Genomic DNA, 6336 nt, shown 5'->3' with positions numbered 1-6336 from the left:
GCCCTGGCACAGGAGATGCTGCCCAGCTCCTCTGCCTCAGGAGCACTTTGGGCTGATGGAGTCCAGCCCCAGGACCGGCCCCTGTCCCCATTCCCATGTCCCCGCTGAAGCAGAGCAGAGCTGACTCCTCGCTGTCCATGGGCACAGCCCCTGCTCGTCACAGCAACGGGGCCAGATCCCAGCAGAGCTCCAGGCACGGGGCTGAGGGAAGGGCTCTGAGAAAAGGAAAACTGGGGGGCAGGGCCAGGAGAAAGGGCTTGGACATTGCTCAGCAAAGTCTCCCCTGACTCCTCACTGTCTCGTCCTTCAACAGCACTCCATGGCCAGAGGCTCAAAATGTGCAACAGCAGCTCCATCAGCCCCTTCCTCCTGCTGGCATTGGCAGACACGCGGCAGCTGCAGCTCCTGCACTTCTGCCTCTTCCTGGGCATCTCCCTGGCTGCCCTCCTGGGCAGCGGCCTCATCATCAGCGCCGGAGCCTGCGGCCAGCACCTGCACAGCCCCATGTTCTTCTTCCTGCTCAGCCTGGCCCTCACCGACCTGGGCTCCATCTGCACCACTGTCCCCAAGGCCATGCACAATTCCCTCTGGGGCACCAGCCACATCTCCTACTCAGCATGTGCTGCTCACGTGTTTTTCTTTCTCTTCTTCCTCTCAGCAGAGGATTTCCTCCTCACCATCATGTGCTACGAGCGCTACGTGTCCATCTGCAAAGCCCTGCACTACGGGACCCTCCTGGGCAGCAGAGCTTGTGCCCACATGGCAGCAGCTGCCTGGGCCAGTGCCTTTCTCTACGCTCTCCTGCACATGGCCAATACATTTTCCCTGCCCCTGGGCCAGGGCAATGCCCTGGGCCAGTTCTTCTGTGAAATCCCACACATCCTCAAGCTCTCCTGCTCACACTGCCACCTCAGGGAACTTGGGCTCATCACTGTCAGTGCCTGTTTGGTGTTTGGCTGTTTTGTGTTCATTGTTTTCTCCTATGTGCAGATCTTCAGGGCTGTGCTGAGGATCCCCTCTGAGCAGGGCCGGCACAAAGCCTTTTCCACGTGCCTCCCTCACCTGGCCGTGCTCTCTCTGTTCCTCAGCACTGTTATGTTTGCCCACCTGAAGCCCCCCTCCATCTCCTCCCATCCCTGGATGTGGCCTGTCAGTTCTGTACTTGGTGGTGCCTCCAGCCCTGAACCCCCTCATCTACAGCCTGAGGAACCAGGAGCTCAGGGATGCCCTGAGGAAAGTGAGGACTGGATACTTTTCACAAGTTAAAATCTTTCTATTTCCTTCTGCCATGCGAGGAAAATTATGACTAGGATGCTTCTCAGAAGCAATAAACTCTCTCTTTTCTGCTCCAGAACCTTCAGAATTTAACTCTTTACAATCTTGGCCTCTTTTTCCTCTTTGTCCATATTTTCATTGGTGCTTTTTCTTATTCTTTTTCTGGTGTTATTCTGCTTCTTATAAAGTACTGTAGTACTACTCCTTGCATTTCTGCATGAACATCTACCTTTCTTTTGAAACACAAAGACTTTCAGGAGGCTTCTTCCCTGTGCATTTGAATCAAAACAAGGGGCTGTCCTGACCTTTGTGTCCAAGGTTTGTTCCTCAGCCCTTCTCTGGCTCTGCAGGGGCAGTGCCTGTGGGCAGAGCTGGAGGGAAGAGACTCCCAGCACAGCAGCACGGCCAGGGACAATGGCCCAGCCTCTTCCCACCTCTGCTCTTCCCAGCTCCACACTCCCTTTCCCAGCCCTTCTGAGGGTGCAAGGCCGGAGTGCTCGGGCAGCTCGGTCACTGTCCTGCTGCGTGTCCGTGCTGTGAGCACAGGCAGGGACAGGCCACGGGCACTGCTGGGACACAGCCGGGCTCCAGCACAGCAGCTCCATCAGCAAAGGGCATCTCCTGGGGGCAGGGCAGGAAGGCTTTGCTCTCCTCCAGAGCTGCTGTCAGGAATGTGCCCCAGGAATGCCCTGGCAAAGCAAACCCCAGTGCCCATGGGCAGGGGGGAGTGTGCAGGGGGGGCAGGCAGCAGTGTCCTGGCACTGCCAGAGCTCCTGGGATGGACCTGAGGGAGCAGCAGAGCAGGGCCTGGGCTGTGCCTTTGTTCCAGGCACAGCCTGGGAAGGTGCCCAGGGCAAGTGTCCCACACCAGCCCCTGCCACCAGCAATCCCAGCACTGGCCTCTGCCCTCCCCTGCAGGAGGTTGTTTGTCCCTGCACGGAGGGACACCAAGTGACCAGGCCAGCAGTCCGTGTTTGCTGTGTCCTGAGGAGCCTTCAGCAGTGCATCGAGTGGGTGTGGGGAGATGAACCCGAGTGAGCACAAACACCATCAGCAGCACTCGGGGCTGGCACAATTCCAGGGGCACAAACTGTGCCCTGAGGCCACTTCACTGCCAGAGTAATGTCCTCTGGGAAAGCACCTGAATTCTTTGCTGGGCTGTGCTGAGAACTGCATGGAGACAAACGTCCAGGGCAGGGAGGCTCCAGGGAAAGTGCTCAGGACAGCCAAGGGCTGCACAGAGAGACACCGGAGTGGTGGGTCTGTGGGGAGAAATCACAGCTGCCTCCCTTGGGAATCGCCCCCAGGACCTGGACAGGCTGTGCTGTGTTCTGGGCACTGACCTGGAACCGAGGGATGTGGAAAAGGCCTCTGGTGTCAGGGACATTGGGAAGGCTGGGCAGGCACTGGCATTTGTCCCTCAGGGATTCCATGAGGGTCCTGCCAAGATGAGCTCTGCTCCTCCTTGGAGCCCTTCATGGGCACAGAGGGCTGAGAGACCTTTCCAGGACAGGCTCAGGCCAAGGAGCCCTTGAGTCTCTCAGCCCCCCGTCGGTGCCTGCTGGAATTCAATCCCCCTCCCCATCCCGCAGCAGCCCCGCATTTCCCTCCTCCAGCCTTGCTCTCCAGCACAGCCACGGGGGCTCTTCGGGCTCTTGGCTTTTCCTGCAGCCACCGAGGCCAGCTGAGCTCTGCCTTCCCCACACTCAGCCCTGCCCAGCGCAGGCAATGCCCAGAAATTCCCTGTGTGTCCCTGGCCTTGCTGTCAGCCCCGGCAGCGGCTCCGTGGCACCTCTGTGCCCCGCTGCCCCAGCCATGGTGCCCCAGCCCCTGTGCAGGCCCAGCCCAGGACAGGAGCGCTGCGGGTGGGAACGGCCCCTGGGCCCTGCTGCCCACAGCAGCCTTGGGGCTCTGCGCTGTTGAGCTTTGGACGGGGTACCCTTCCTTCCCGGACCAGGGTGAGAGAGCAGAGGAGGCTGCTGTTCTGCTGAGTTCTGTATTTCATAGTCTCACAGCTTTCTTGAAGGCAGAGTTCAAAGGGGGTTACATGATAAAGGCAAGCAGCAACAGCAACAACAGGCAAAAACAGCTTCTTCTTCTTCTTCTGTATGCTCTATATGCTTTATATGCTCTATATGCTCTATACTCTATATTTTTTCTTGCCGAAGTGTGGATTATATTTGTTAATTGACCAATAAGATTAACACACGATTCCAGTTTTCCTTTTCTTAACCGATCCTGGTCTAATTCTAACAGTCGTAAGCCTCACACCAGTGTTACACAGGTATTACACAGATTTGCGGATGCAGTTTCTATCAGCTCTTATTGTTTACGTGAACGCTCTATCTAAAAAATGTGAACAGTGTCATTCTATCCATATTTTGTCTAAAGTAAAGAATTCTGTGAAAAGGTAACACTGCTGCAGTAAGAACTGTGTTTAAGGTCTCTGCTGCAGCTTTTCAATGTTTAAGGCACTTAGCATATATTTCTACTAAAGGTTAAAAAATCTGTATTTCTATTTCACTTTGGTGTGACTTCATGTATCTCAGCTTGTCCAAAGGTTTTAATTCAACCCCTGTGCTTTGGCTTCCCTCTGGGCCTGAGTCCAGAGGAGCTTTCACTTCAACAAAACAGAACACTTACAAGAAAAGTAAATGGAGTGGGAACTCATGAGAGATTGAATTTTCTCTGATTCAACTCAAGGATTGATGCCATAGACTTCTGAGTGGAAGAATAATTAATTCATTCTCCTTAAGACAATAAATCAAGAGAATAAATTAGACTTTTGTATCAGGTATGAGTGAAGAGATTGCATCCAACACAAGTTTTTCCTGTAGGATTTTTATTTTATTTTTTTATTTTCTCAGGAGATTGTATCAAGGCAGAAGAATTAAATTCAAGATATTTGTAGCAAAGAGATCTCTGCTGAGCTGATTGTTCCAAATAAACATATCCCTTACCCCATATTTCCATGACCAGAAGTTTTTCTAATTTTGGACTCTAGTATATTGTACTGTATGTGTATTCAGAATACTTTGCAACAGTTAAATTTGCTTAAATTTCATTTCAGACATTTACTTAATTTTAAGAATTTGCCTCATTTCAGCCATCTTTTAAAAAGTATTTTCACACTTTTATTTTTTTTGTCTGTTACCTTTTCAGTGAGGAGGATCATCATTTGGGTTTTCTCTTGGTACCTCACTAATGCACTCTGAGAGCCATGTTCTGTGTTATTAATGTAGTAGTGATCCGGGGTTCATGGATGGCTACTGCAGGAAACTTGATGGCCAGTAGTGAAAACAGCAAAAATAATGATGAGAGGAGCCACAGACGTTCTGCTGTCTGAGAACTGTGAACTGCCAAAATCAAAAGGTCAGTGCTCTTCTGGTTCAGAATGCCCTTCAGTTGGAGCTGGAACATACTTTGGGCTAAGAGCCTGAGCACAAGAGGCTGTAGCACCTATTTGGTTCAGCAGTTCCCTATTGCCCTACTCCATACTCCACTGCATTCCAGCATGTGATTTGCTGAGCTGTAGACTGTCCCTGAGTGGTGTGATTGCCTGGAATGCTTGAAAATTTGGCTTCACATTCCTCCGTTTCTTTTCAGCATTTTCTCTGTTCCCCTCGTTGCCTGACACCAGCCCCTGTTTTACTTCTAGATGGAGAACAAGGTTACAAACTACAACTTCTCTTCCTATGTCCTTAGAGGGGTTCTCACCTGTAATAATAAATGAAATAGGTTTCATTCCTTTTGATTCCTCCTGGTATGATGCAAAGAAAGGAAAGGTAGCTGGAACTATGGCTTTTTGGGGTGGCTGTTATACCAGAGCCCTGGATCTGTATTAGGGATATTCGTGTTGGCCAGACTGTCTCAGCAGAAAGAGGGAGGAGTGCAATATTAATGTCGGAGCTCATCCCTGTCCGTGATTTATTAAAAGAAGCCTAGCTTCATGTCTTAGGCCCTGAATGAAATACCTGCAGTTTGGCTGCCTGAGTTTGTATCAATGGATCCCACTTCTGTGCAATGTCTGAAGGCCAGGGAACTGCCTTTGTTACCTCTCCTACTGGCACTGCTACAGGAGAAGGAAAGAAATCCAACTAATTTTGAATCAGCTAACGTGTCCCTTTTGGATACAGAATTCACTGAGAGCCATAAATACAGTGCGTGGCTTTAATAAAGCACAAACGTGAATTTTAAACCACACCTGGCATTGATGTTGCTTGGACTGAATGTGTGCACAGCCCAATGTTTCTCCTCATTGTCCCTGTTATGAATTTCTGCCATTTTTCCTCTTCATTCCTGTCTGAACAAAAGCAGACTTTGTGCCACTGAGTTGAGAACGTTATAAATAAGGTATGTAATTCGTGCTATTATGTATAAAATTGGAGTGTAATCAGACCCTACAGAGACCGAGTTTCAAAATCCCTTCAGCAGCCTGGCTGAGAGAAAAATTTCACAACACTAAAAGAAGTTCTCTCACAATAAGTGAGGATTCCACCCAGGTGGGGTTAGATCTTATCACCGGGACATTTGCACCATAACGACTTGATTGCCACCTTCTGATATCTACATCTCATCTGATAAGGAATCGGACATCCCGGGAACTAAAAATAACTGTTCCAGGAAGCAGAGATGGCCCATTCATCAGCAGAAATGGCCCACTCATCACCCAGGATGGACAATTCCTGGGATCCAGGAAAGGCTTTGTGCAGCCCAACTCCGGGACAAGAAAACTTCATGAATATGCTAAAATGACGAGAAGAATAGAATTAATTCGGACTCTGCCCAAAAAATGTATAAGAAGGGACCAGCCAAAGCAGCATCCGTGAACTTGGGAGGTCTGGTGCGACAGAGATCAGATCTATGCGTGTTCACCCAGCTCCGACCCCGGGCTCGGAGCTGCTTTTCTCCATTGTGGCTTTTAAAACCGATATTTCGGTCACATAATAAATGTCATTTCTTTATAAATTTTGATTGGGCAATTTTGTTTATCTTAAGAACATCCTTCTCAGGCATCAGGAAACTGCCCCATCTCTTTGTTCACCATCTCGAGTGCTTTTC

General features: G+C 50.2%; 1 pseudogene across 1 annotated transcript; it reads left to right on the top strand.

Moving 5' to 3' along the window:
* The first annotated feature begins 336 nt into the window (after window positions 1-336).
* On the top strand, window positions 337-1306 carry LOC309583709 (olfactory receptor 14J1-like; annotated as a pseudogene). The gene has a single exon. The product of its transcript is annotated as an olfactory receptor 14J1-like (transcript).
* The last annotated feature ends 5030 nt before the right edge of the window (window positions 1307-6336 follow it).

The sequence above is a fragment of the Coloeus monedula genome (genome assembly GCF_965178545.1).
Source record: "Coloeus monedula genome assembly, chromosome: 32".
Lineage (NCBI taxonomy): Eukaryota > Metazoa > Chordata > Aves > Passeriformes > Corvidae > Coloeus > Coloeus monedula.
Note: the sequence above shows the minus strand (reverse complement) of the source record. Positions and strands in the feature narration are given on the sequence as shown.